Here is a 14,245-nt window from a genome sequence, read left to right on the forward strand (position 1 = left end):
CCATTACCCTTCCTCACAACACTCACTCAAGACTGACGGCCAAACACACAGGGGAGTTGTGAGGGCACAGGCAATAGAGTCTGTAGTCTGCTGATGAACAAGGCTCAGAAGATCCATCATCTGCAGAGACTTTTCACTGTGAGGAGAGAGAGAGAGAGAGAGAGAGAGAGAGAGAGAGAGAGAGAGAGAGAGAGAGAGAGAGAGAGAGAGAGAGAGAGAATGCCTAACTTCCTCATTTTACTGGAGCAAACCTGTCCCCAAACCTGGGCTCAGAACTGTTCAGAGAAACTCTGGCTACAAAGCATACCATATTACTCATGAATTAAAACAACAGACTAGCCATGCTTATTTAGGTCTGCATTTCTAGAGCTCAACAGGTGATGGCAAGAAGATCATGAATCTAAAGTCAAAGGAGGTGGCATAATTAGACCATTTCAAAGAAGCAGGTGCTGGAGATGCAACCCAGTAATATGTGCAAGGGTCCAATCCTCAGCTTGAGGACAGAGGTGAGGAATAAAGCAAGGCATGCTTTTCACTGCTTCCTGGAGATTCTTTGGCTTGAATAATGTCTTAACCCAACACTAGTCCACCAGAGCTATCCCGGGCCCTTGCTTTATGATTCAGCATCTAAGCTCTATAGAAGGGAGTCTGTCTCAGATGCTATTAGGATGGATCACTACAGATAGTCCTTCTACAAGGGGTATAACTAGGAACCATCTCAGCCCAACTATCAAAATGAGGGCTATATCAGAGAAATAAAATTTGTTTCTTTTATAATTTAATTAAAATTGCCTTGCTATGTTGCCATGGTCAAGGAACACATGGCAAATGTTAATACATTTCTCAATTATTGTAGGTATCAGTTTTTTCTTGATCACATTTCATTCAAGTTCAGTATTTAACAAAATCTTGCACAATATCTAGAAGAGCTTTTAAATACAACCACATGCAGGAAGGGATGCTACTGGCATCTAGTGGGAAGAGAGATCAAGGATCCTTCTCCACTTGCTGCAAAGCACAGAATGAACTCACAATAAAGAAGTACACAGTACACAATCACAATGGTGTGAAGTTGAAAAGTTTCCACATTACTCTCTTTTTACATCCTCTGTGTTTTGAATGTTTTTTCCCCCACTTCCAAGTTTCAAGTGTTGAAAGCTTGGTCTTTAATATGGCAGTTATGAAGGGTGTTAGGACCTTTAAGAGATGGGCCTGTCTTGATTGACTAGGTTACAGGAACATTACCAAGAGTAGATTTCTCATGTGATGGTAGTATCAGTGTCATCAAACACCTTTAAACCCAGCACTCAGGAGGCAGAGGTAGTCAGAGCTCTGAGTTCAAGGACAACCTAGGCCACAGAGTGAGTTCCAGGATAGCTAGCATTACTCAGAGAAACGTTGCCTTGAAAAACCAAACAAATTAAAGAAAGAAAAAAATTAGTAAACTTTCTCTAGAGACTGAGTTGATGATGAGAGAGGTTAGGGTCGGGGGTAAAGTTAGTTTCTGTGAAATTCAGTTCTTTACCATAAGAATGGGTTGCTATAAAGCAGTTCAACCTACTCTAATCACACCCTCTAATCCCCTAACCCTTTTCATATTTTTCCTGAGAGCTGACATGGCTTGAGGACCCTAATGGGAAACCAAACTCTTGGTTCTTCAGAATTGTGAGCTAAAGACATTTATTTATGCATTGCTGTAGTTCAGATATTTTGTGACAGCAACAAAAATAAATAAAATAAACAAAACACACTAATAACTTGTTTTTTTCAATATTCACTAACATTTTTTTTCTTTTCTTTTCTTTTCTTTCTTTCTTTTTTTTTTTTTTTGTAAATAGCACTTAACTAAGAAATAAGGTTGTTTCCCCATGATATAATAAATGCATGTTTAAACTATAATTTCCTAAGGTTTACTGAGTTGCAGTCTTCATTTGGTCTCTCCATGCAAAAAGAAGCACCTGGTGGTTGAATGAGAAGTCCCATTTATCATTTAATTGTAAAAAGTGGTAGATAATTACTTGCTCATGAAAAAAAATTCTGATTCTAGGTTCAGTCTTCCTTAACTCTTAAAATTTAACTTTTGAATCTCTATAACACATGATTTTTAGATGCCTGTTACCCCTTAGGAAGGCAAAGTGCATAAGATCCTTTAAAAGCATCATTCATTTCTTATTTTTATTATGCATATGAAAATTTTACAATTGTTCAAAATTAATTGCTGGACTATGTGTACACTGGGAAGCCACAGAGGTTAAAAGGGTGATGACCACAAAGGAAAGCTATAATTTTAGCCTTCACATTGAAGGCTTGTCATAATGGAACAAAACTGTACTATGAACTAAGCTGGAAAATGAAATGCTAGGTGGTTAATCTAACAGTTAATATGAATGCCAAGTGGGAGGCCACTATGGGCAAGTGCAAAAGCCATGTGAAATGGGTCTGGATATTAAAGCACGACTTGGGATAATAACATGCTTGATATCCTTCTTTGGGACCAGCTACACTCCAGACGGACTCTAACAATACTGGTTTATCACAAGAGCTGTTTACAAGGAATAATTTCAAAGGCAACAGCTACAAATTCTAGCAGAGAACAACAAAGTAACATCATTTCCCCAAATGCATACTGAAACAAAAGAGCACCTGTGTTTAGTTACAGACTTAGGAATCCATTCTGAAGAGTTTTTCTGAACATTTTGAAAGGTTCATTACAGTATAAAATTAATTAGGTGTGGCTCTAAATGAAAAAACTAAAGAGTACTTTATTAATCATGATTAAAACAGCTAGGAAGCATGTTTTCTTTTAACATGGAAATAATGAGTTGGTAAAAATAAGTTTCAATGTGGTATAAAAGCTGAACTGATTGCTAGGATTCACTGCTAGTGTAGGAAAACATATCCTTCAAGTATATGCATCAAAAAATATAAATACCATTGATATCAAATTTGAAGTGTTATTTATAGTAAAAAAATAGAAATTCAACATATAAATTCTTTTAATACAAAGGCTATATAATAAGTCAGAGGAATAGATTCCACAGTTGTTCTGGAAAACCTCACTCAGCCATCATCATAGATGCTTCCTCCTGCAGTAGATGGAAAGTAAGTAATACAGAGACCTACAGCTAGATTACGTGCAGAGAAGCAGAGACCTTGGAACACCCAGTTCAAAGATGCATGTCTCCATTTAATCCCTTTCCTCTGGGCTCAGGGAACTTTACAGAACAGGAGGCAGAAAGATTTTAAGAGCCAAAGTGGGTGGAAGTCACCAACAAACAGTGTCTTCCAGACAAGAGGACTGACATATACATTAATGCACAGAGACTACTGATGGCAGATGTCATTCTGTAAATATGTTTCTCATATTGGTTAATGAATAAAGCACTGTTGGCCAATAGGAAAGCTAGATAGGAGGGACTAGGAGGCAAGGAGGAAAGAGGAAGGAGGAAGAAGGAGTCAAGATGGAGAGTCTGGAGAAAGCAGAACCGCCAGCCACCTCTCCCTGGTAAGACCACGTGGAAATATATAGAAATGGGTTAATAATTAAGACAGAACTAGCCGATAAGAAACTAGTATCTGGCCAACAACATTATATCAAATACAGAGTCTCGGTGTGTTAATTGGGGTTGGCGCGGTGGTGGGACAAGACCAGTGGCAGGCGGAAAAATACCTTAGTCCTTACAGACTATGACAGTACACACAAGGCCTGCACATGTTCAAGACAGACGGGGTCCCAGCACTGAGAGGTGGGATATGGCCATGGTCATCCATCTCTAACCAAGATGTTATCTCCAACTGACAACTGTTTGGAAAGGGAAAGCTTAGTTTTTTCCAATGGCATCTTACTGGGTATATAAACCACACCTAAGGGTAGTCCCCATGTCCAATTGTGGAAGGCCAATGAAAAAAGAACTTGGTGATTTCTATAGACATTTGGTCTTTTGTTTTGTTTTTTGATTTCTAAAAAATCTTGTCATTGGCTTGTATTTTATAATGTTTGGTTTTGTGTTTGTATGTTTTGTATATGTGTGTGTGTTTTTCTTGTACTTTTCATGCTGTTCCTCCCACTGTGTGTGTGTGTGTTTCCTAAAGAGAAAAGGCTTTGAGTTGGAAGGAAAACCATGGTCCAAATACATTGTATGAATTTTCAATTAAAAAATACAGAAAAATATGAATGTTGAAATTGGACTTTATGTTTTAGAGGTCCCAAGGCTTTATCTTTTGTTGTGGTGCACAGAGCATTTTGATGAAGACCAAGTGAAGAAATGTATATAGTCTGGAGGTGGTTTTCAAGCAGGGAGGGAGTACTGATAAAGAAAGCTGGGGTAAGGAAAAGCACAGACATCTAAATGAACAGGTGCATACTAGTAAGGATCCCTATAGAGACATGCAGACAGAAAGAAAAGACAAGAAAAGGCAAGCCCTGTGGGCACTTCCACCTTAAAGCTCTGAGATGCAGTAATACATTTGAAGATCTATAAACCAAAAAAGTAAGACAGCTTATGGAAATGCAAGTTTAGGGGAGTGCAATAAAGTTTGAACTCAGAGTTAGAAGTACTAAGGTAAACATTGTATAGTTAACCAAGGAAAACCAAGGAAGACAACATGAGAAAGCGTAGAAAGAATCCGGTATGTTCCACCTGCCCTTTATTGTACAGCTCTCATGAATGCAATGCGTCACTAAAATGGAAAGGCTATGAACACTTGTGCTTTGTAATCTAGAACACAGTAACCTGTCTGTCTCGTGTACAAAAGTAGATTTAAAACTAATGGCAAGGTTCATCTCAACTCCCGCAAGTTTGTTCTAGATTACTGAAGTATCTGTATGAACTAAAAATGTTAGATGAAATTATACATTCATATTATTGAATAAATTCAAACCATAAACCCAACTGAAGAAAATTTAGCTTTATTTACAATCATTTATGTTAAAGTTTATCTAGAATCAATATATAAAGCCATTAATACATATGAATCTATTGCAGAATATTCCTTTCCACTGTGTGAATATGTGTCACCATGTTTTGTTTAATTAAGAAGCTGACTGGCCAATAGCAGGACAGGATAAGGTTAGGGGGAGAACCAAACACAGAATGCTGGGAAGAAGGATAGAGTCAGAGGAGTAGTGAGCAGATGCAGGGAGAAGCAAGATGGACATGCCATACTAGGGAAGGGTACCAAGCCACATGGCAAAGCATAAATAAAAATACGGGTTAATTGAAAATGTAAGAATTAGCTAGTAATAAACCTGGGCTATTAGCTGAACATTTATAATTGATATTAAGCCTGTGTATAAGTTACTTTGGAGCTGCTTGAGGGATACATGCTTCTGCCAACAATCTATCAGTAGTATTTATACCTCTGACAACATAATGACAATAGTTATTTTGAGTATTTTTTCAAATTTATAAGACTGAACATATTCTAAGTATGATATCGAATATTATTTTCATATTATAGATAAAGTTTATATTAATAGACAAGATATGATTCATGGCATTATGTAATTCCATTCAAAAAATTGAGTGAAAATTCATATGGGACAATTTTTCTGTCAGGTCAAAACCAGTAATCTTCTTTTATTCAATAAAGAATACTTTAAAAACAGAAAATAAAAAGAATTAGATCCCTTATACCTTTAAAATTGTATTTATAAGGACTGTGTTTCTTTTCAAATTTGATTACTAGAAATTTAGAATGATAAGACATTCAAGATTCTACAATTAAATTACAAATTTATTATAATAAGCCATCAAGTATAAGTTAATATGTACTTCTGATGTCCAATGTTATTATGATTTTGAAGTGGCTTCATAATTACACTTACGATGAAAAGGCTCAAGAGCACAGATTAGTCAACACAGGAGACCACTATAGCAGACACCACTCTGCCGTAAGTGCTGGGTGCAAACATCTCGATGAGCAGAATTACTTATCTTCTTGAGGTCCTGGAAAGGTTAAACTAGAACATCTCAGATTTGCTTTATTAATTCCAAGGCAAATACTAGCTGTTCAATATCTAATTATTTTTTAATTTTCTTAAATTTTTAAATTGGAAGATGGGGGTAGTAATATTGCTTTCACATTCCATATAATTTCTGGGTTGATTAGTATTGGCTGTTACTCAATACATTTGCCATGCCTGATCTAATATAGCAATTTCAGATACTAGGGGGAAAGAAGACTGTAGTGAATGTTGATAATTTTAAATCATACACATTACTTGGAAATCTATACTAAGAAATTCTAACAAAGTAATTTATGAGGATGACAATAAGCCAGGCAGGTGGTGGTGATGCATACTATTAATCCCAGAACTATGGGGAGACAGAGGCAGGCAGATCTCTGTGAGTTTGAGGCGAGCCTGGTTTACAGAACTTTTAGAGTGTAAGTAAGGTAGACCAACCTTTTACCAATTTCCAAACTATTCTGAAATTTCTCTCTACTAACCTTTGAGGACTCTACCAGCTATACTATGAATGGAATGGCTGTCCTGATACCATCATACATTGTACTATGCTGATGTGTTCCATTCTTGGTCTGTCCTTAGTAAGTATAGCAAACATTGGGATGGATAAGTACAAACACAGTGGTACAACTTTGGAACTAGATGTGATAATAATACTCATTTTTTTTAAAGTGCTAACATGGCAAAATAAGAAATATTACCAGTCATGAGTGGAGTTTAATTCAGTAATAGAATATTTGCATAACTTATGTAATCCCCTAATTGCCCAATAAAACAGTACCGATGTCAACTATAGTAAATTCAGAGGTGTGAATTAACACCTGAAGGTTACACAAATACAGCTCATTATTTAATGTGGACTAAGTGAAAAATAAAATTGTTCAACGCAGAAAGCACTCAGTTATATGAAATAAAGAATCAGAATTATTTTAAGAACCAAATGAGAAAATAGAGACAGCACAGTGGGTAACATGGCTTAGCTCTGGCTTCTGCTAAGACATAAGTCAGTGTTACAAGGGCTTAAAGGCTCAAAGTGCCACTTGGAAAATGGGTAAATTTAACAATTTTAACCTCAAAGAGCCTCTATAAAGATTAAATAAGATACAGCTCTTCACCTTTTTACCTGCCACAAAATACTGCTTAAAGCTGTAAGGTAATAACCACAGAAATAATTTCATGTAATAAGAACACCTAAATGTCAGGGCTGGTCACAGATCAGTCTTTAAAACTAAGCTGAAACAAACAAACATACAAACAAGCAAAGAAAAAACAACAAAGCTTGTGGTCTCAGCACTGAGGAGACAAAGACAAGCAGATCATTGGGACTCATTGGAGGACATCCTAGCTCTCGTGGAGAGCTTCAAATGAGAGACCTTGACAATACTAATAATAACAGTAATAATGGTGATGTGATGGACCTTTCCTGAAGAAAGATATATGCATGTACACATACAAATACATTTGTATGCACACATGCACACAGACACACACACACACACAGAAAGTAAAATGACATAAGACTCATCATTTTGTACAGTGACTATTTGTAAATATAAAATTAATCTATATAAAAATTTAATGGGCACCTTCCACTTTTATTTTGTTTTTGTTTTTGGTTTTTTAATTTTTCCTTACTAAGGCCTTTCTTTTTCCATGGGACCTGGCAGGTATCACAGATGATTCAAAGTACCTCAGTGACTCACACTGGATGGGAACTCAGATCTGTTAGTGACTAGTTAGAGGTCTCCCACAATCCCAGCTTCATGGTGGGAGCTGGATCCTTCCAGTTGTCTGAGTGTGCTGTGCATTGAAGCTCCACGGCTAGACTATAACCTCCTCCAGCTGTTCTTTTCTCTTCTGCCCTAAATGTTCAGGCCCCAGCACTCCTGTAATCTAGGCCAACAGCCTCTAACCCTCATGGCCTCAGATAAGATTCTAGGCCATCTGCTTGTAGACCTTAAATGTTTCACCCAGCAGGCCTCATTTCCTCCAACGTTCACAAACACACAGAATATTTACATCCAGGAGTGTCCAAGTGATCATTTTGTGCATTTTCATTCCCCCAGAATTTTATAAACATTTGATTTTTATAAGACCCATTCTATACACTTCAGTACAATTTAAAGAATAAAATATTAATTGCATGTGTAGTAAATATTGTCCATAACATGAGCCACTCTGACATCCTTATGAGCTGAAAGGAATCAAGGGCAAGGAAAGTGGACCAAAAAGCAATAAATTGAAGGAATACACAGAATGAGGTTTTATGTCTTGGTGGAACACTTCCTCTAAGCAGATGGTGGCCTTAGTGTCTACATTTTAGATCTAGGGTTCATCTTGAATTAACTTATGTGTATAGTGTAAGAGTGCATTTGTTTTTCATATGTGGATTCACTTGTCCCAAGACTACTGAAAAGAAATGTTTCCCATTATACTCTCCAAAGCATACTTATCTGCCAATTGAAAATCCCATACTGCATAAAAGGCCATCTATTTCTGAGTTTGTATATCTCTCTTCCATGGATGTCTTTGCTGATCTACATGTCAGTTTCAGAGTTTTCGGGTGCTATCAATTAAAGTCAAGTATTATAAGTCCTCCACCTTTTTTCTCCTTCAAGATTGTTTAGTATGTTCTGGGCATTTTACATTTTCATAAATATTTTAACATCAACTTGAAAATTTGCACACTGGATTATGGAAAAGAATGCAATTTAGGAACATCCAAATGGAAGAGATACACAGGGCAAGATAAGGGAAAATGGGGAAAGGGAACTCCCAGGCCCTGGTGGCATGTCTCATTCCAGGTATGTCCCTAGCAAGCCAATAACTCCCAAAGAGGAAGTGCAAGTCTCTATTTCTGGCTTGATTGATACTTCGTGGATGTTAACTAAACATCAGAATGTAAAAACAAACTGGAAGCCAGAAGCTCTGTGAAGTCCTTTCAGTAACACTCAGAAATGCTTGCCATGGTACTAATTGTAGTACAACTAGTGAGCTGAATAATATATATATATATATGTATGTATGTATGTATGTATGTATGTATATGTGTATATATTTTTTTAAGAAAGAAAAATTTGTAATTGAATTTTTCTTAAAATCTAATGAATAATTCTCAAAATGAAGGTGGACTTCTGTTTTTATTTTTGTTTTTTGCGGAAGGGTTGCATGTAAAACTTCTTACATATGATAGAGGACAATGAGCCAGAAGGCTCCTTAGGACAACAAGGATCAGTTAACACCTGAGAGAGTATGGCAGGATGGGTCAGGAGAAGGAGAATTACTGGGACTGTGTTGCAAAAATGAGAGAGTATACATTACAGTATTTGGAGAAGGAGTTGGGGTGTCTTGACATGCAGGGAAGGAATATATCACATGGGGGGACGTTTGAAAGAAGGCCATCTTAGGTGTGTTCACTGGGCAGTCCAAGGATGAGTCTTAGCCCTTGATATCTGAGGCCTCTAAGTTCCTAAGTGCCTGTTATTCTCCAAGAGTTAGGAGTTTGCTTTTATAACTCAGGTATCCTGTTTACCTCTCCCTGTAGCAGGACAGATCCCCTCCCAGAATCAATGGTAAGGGCCAGCTGCTGGAGATAGGGAGATAAAACTACCTGGCCTGTGGGAGATAGCATTCCTCCCCTGAAGTACCTTTGTCCTGGGAGTCTGCCACAGACTGAAAGACATATTTCTGGCAAGGAGCCTGGTGCTTATCTGTAAGGCTGGAACTAGCTCTGTAGACCAGGCTGGCCTCAAACTCATAGACCTCCACCTACCTCTCCCTCCCCGAGTGCTGGGGTTAAAGGCATGAGCCACCAGCGCCTGGTGGAATATACACTATTTAGGCAATTAAGAAAACAAACTTTTAAAAGAGGTGCCTATGAAGTTCTTTTTAACTAACCCAGGCATTTAACTGATCGTAATCTGTGATTGAGAACTCTACATATAATGCTGTTTAATAATCCTTACACCGCAATGCAAACAGTACAGAGCTTCCAACCCCAAGGAATGAAAGGAAGGGAGGGGAGAAGGGAAGACAAGGAGGAAGGAAAGAGAAAAGGAGAGGTGGGGAGGAAGGGAGGGAAGGAGGGAGGGAGGAAGGGAGGGGTGAGTGAGAGAAGGAACAGAGTAGAATAGGTTGCACTGCATTGGAACTTAACAAGAAGCTCCCTGCACAGAGTTGCCACAGCGCTCCCTACCCAGTTCACATATTAGCAATATACCAACTGTCCTCTTCAATAGGCTTTATAAGGGCAACAATTGTGTCTGTCTAGCAAACTCTTAACGCTCACTACATAACTGTTAAATGCTACGCTACAATAATAATTATGATAATAATACCTTAGCGACCCAAGTGTGACACATTACAAAATCCTGCAGCAATTTAAAAATTGAACCATCAATGCAGAACATCTTAAGATTCAAGCACACAACTGTTTCTATTAAGTGGAGGTGTTGAGGTAATACAAAATACAAGGCCTCCAAAAGTATAGCAAAAGAGCACTGAGCACTTGAAAGCAATCAATAGGGTGGTCTCAAAAGGCAAGTATTAGTTAAAACTGAACCCTGTCAGAATAATAGAGATCTTGCACATTTGGGGGCATTCTCATGGAGTCTTGCATTTTCATTTCTTAATTATATTAAAGTCATTCTGCAAACAGCTTTTGCACATTTAAGTTAATCATAATGAAGGTTCTAAATGAAAGTTGTATTCGGTTTTCAATTCGGTTTCCAATGATGTGTCAGCATGGCTGACTTTTCTTGTTTCTTATACGGGTTTTGTTTCTATATAAACTTATTTCACGAGGCAGAGTGAGTATTAAAATTAATTACAGTTATGTAGTATGGTGTATCTTAAACTGAAGGAAACTGTATTGGAATTCAGATTCTATTTTGACACCACACACTTTGGTTACAGAGAAATGAAGAAGGAACAGAGATGGAAAGTCTCTACTGACTAGCTTTTGTGGTGTCAGAGATCTTATGCAGAGTACTGGGTAGGGTGGGGCAGAAAACTCATTGAGGATCTTGGCTAGCTGTCGCATACAAGTGCTATAATACCTACTCACTGGGGAAAGTATGCCCATTGGTGCAATAGTGGTATGATTGTTTTAGAGATAACCACTGCTTTGTTGTTAAACTGGCTTCTAAATATTCATGTTTACACTCACAGACTAGTACAATTACCAGCCTGAAGAAGCCCTTTCTGCAAAGGATGGTCAATGCAGAAACACAAATCTGGTTAACATGCTATGAATAGGAGATTGATGAATGCTCAGTGGTCTATGGACACTCACCCCTTTCCCACCTCATACTAAGGCCCAGTGAATACCACAAAAGGTAGGAAGGATTAAAGAGCCAGAGGATGGGGTAGAATGACATGAAAAGCCATCACCAAGATAATGACATTGCTGGGTCAACCATGAACACATAGCAACTATGGATATCTGCACAGGATTGGGCCCACTAATCTACTACTGATAGAGAAGCTGCTCACGAAGCACCATCCTTTCCTGAGTTACATGTGACAATTGATGATTACTGGAGAAGGGAATGTCATTGTCTCTAGTGGTGTAGCCCCTGGGGTACTAGGTATGACCGAGTTTGTTCAGGGTGACAGGGCAATGGTAGAGGGCCCTGGGTAGTAAACATAATCAGAGTACACCAAAACTGTCAAAAGGGAAATGGCAAAGTGACATTTTGAGTTGTCAAATAAATCAGTCCTCCAGTTATGAGACCAGATGGGGGGTTGAAAAGGAGTATATCTCTCTAGAATGAAAACAGGCAAAAGAAAGGAAGGGACAAAGGACCGTTTTCCCCCTGAGACACTGCAGGTGTGGGGAAATGATTTTAAAATAGTGATAAGTAAGAGTGTCAAAGGTCTCTGAAAGCCACTGACTCATATTCTAATGCTGGGTTCTGGAAAAGGGTAAGAATTCCCTGAAAGCTCATCAAAGGTACCTGTTTTGTAGTTGCCAATGTTTGGATGAAGGAGCTCTGCATATGTTTGTTTTCCCTCATCTCATTGCTCACCCCAGAACAATCTCACCCAGGCTTAGATCCATGGACAACTGTCAAATCTTGCTGCTGTCTGTGCTGCTGAGCTCCCCACCACATGTCCATTGGCTTGTGGTGGGCACTTTCCCGGACATCCACCAAAGATTCCTCCTATTTGCTACCCCAGGTAATCACTCTTTTTTCTTTTCTTTTTTTTTTGCTTCATCATCAGTTCCAATTGCCTGGAATGTTTTTATTCATACTGCTTTCTTAGTGGCCATTCCTAATCTCATTTTAAAGGGGGGCCCACCTTTGCCCCATGACTACTCTCATCATCTTAATTTATTTAATATGTATCACTTGTTGTGTGGAATAGTTGTCACCTGCATTGGCTCCAAGAGCCTCTGAGGGGTGTGTGTTAATTTATTGGTGAGCTGGAAATGCTGTCTTAGATAAGGCCTATTCTCTTACATAACAACTTTCAAATCTAGTCACTGTGCAATTAATTATACAGGAGAAATGACGAGTGTACTCCCATATTGTTTTGCCTTGGCTGTCTCCCTCACTTCACAATACCCTCCACAATTCCTCAAATGTTAGAACCTTAATAAAACTTACAACATATTTAGACAAAACACCACAGGCAAAAGACACCTCTTGGTGTTAAAATATTTGACAAGTGTCATAAGCACTTATGTGCCATTTTTTGAATCTACTTAAAATAAAAAGCTGTTTTGGGGACATGTTGACATTTACAGACAAATGATACACGGAGGTACAGCAAATATATGCTGAACTCATAAAATGGTGTTTCAAATAACTTTAACAAAAGTAGTGCACCTTATCTATGAAAAGGCGAAAGCCTCCAAATTACCTGTCAAAATGTGCAGGGGCAGGCAAAGCAACTGCAGGCTCTCTTTTACAAGTTGCATCATGTAATATGTATGAGCAATTTGCATGCATGTATGTCTGTGCAGCGTGTGTGTCCGTTGCCTGCAGAGTCCAGAAGAGGGTGCTGGATCTCCTGGAACTGGTTACACACAACTGTGAGTCACCATGTGGATGCAGGAAACTGAGTCGTGGTCCTCCGGAAGAGCAGCCAGGTGACCTTAGCTACTGAGCCATTTCTGTAGCCCAACCTCCAGCTCTTAAAAAGAAGCTTGAGACAGGTATAATTTTGTGGAAATTATGTAGTGAAGATAAATTTGTGCAACTAAAAAGCCAAGAAGAGTATAAATATTAATAAAAAGTCTTCCACAGTAAGATTTAACATGAGAGAATGATCCTGCATGCAACACGCAACATGCAATGGAGGCATCACCCAGGGTCTACTGTTCCCAACTAGTCACTGATCTCAGAACTCACCTTTAATCAAGCTTGCCGAGGAACCTATGCCATAACTGAAATAAAGGTGTTTTCATTTAATTTCCCCCCCCAGTGACTCTCAAAACAAGAAAAAAAAATATCTGAAAATTAGCCTTGTCTTGTTTTCTCAATAACCTTATTGGCTTCTTTGATGTGTTTGTGATCTACTCCAACACACAGGTGTTAGTCAATAAACTATTGTCTTTAAGTATGTAAACTGGTACTGGGTTTGGAAGTCTAGGCCTGTGAGTTACTTGGAGCAGAGCTACCCCAGGAGACCATGAAGTAATGTTGAAACAAAGCAGGTGTTCATAGACTCATATCACAGACCTAAACCATCCATACTAGAAATATACCTGGATGCTTCTACTTAACTGTTCTTATAGCCCAGGACAGTGACAATTATGGTGGGGACAGCATGGCCATACAGTTCTCTAGTTCTGGACCCTTGCTGTTTGCTTTATATACCGTGCCTAGGTGCATACATTTTTATGCAAATATCTTGCTTATTATTTTTTCTGTTTACTCTTTAGTTTTGACTTCACAACAAGGTCGTGTGCATGTGGCACACCTATTTCAGATGCTCAAAGACTCTCATTACACATTTTAGCATTTCATTTTGTAGCACTTAACCTTGGAAAAGTTACATTCACTTTTTTTCCTCTTGCATTTCAAATTGCAGCTCTTTGACACACAAGATTTAACATGCTGAAATGGAGTGACTCTACTCCACAAAGTACGGAATGTCAAGAGTTGGAAGACCCAATATTAATAGCATGACTGAGTCATGGCTTTGGATTTAAATCAAGGTGACTGATTTCCCAGAGAGTAAGAACTGACCCACTGCTGCAAGATCAGAGCTTTCCACCAGAGCCCTTCTCATGACACTGCCAGTGGATGGATTGATGTCTCTTTCTTC

This window comes from Phodopus roborovskii, unplaced genomic scaffold (genome assembly GCF_943737965.1).
Source record: "Phodopus roborovskii unplaced genomic scaffold, PHOROB, whole genome shotgun sequence".
NCBI lineage: Eukaryota > Metazoa > Chordata > Mammalia > Rodentia > Cricetidae > Phodopus > Phodopus roborovskii.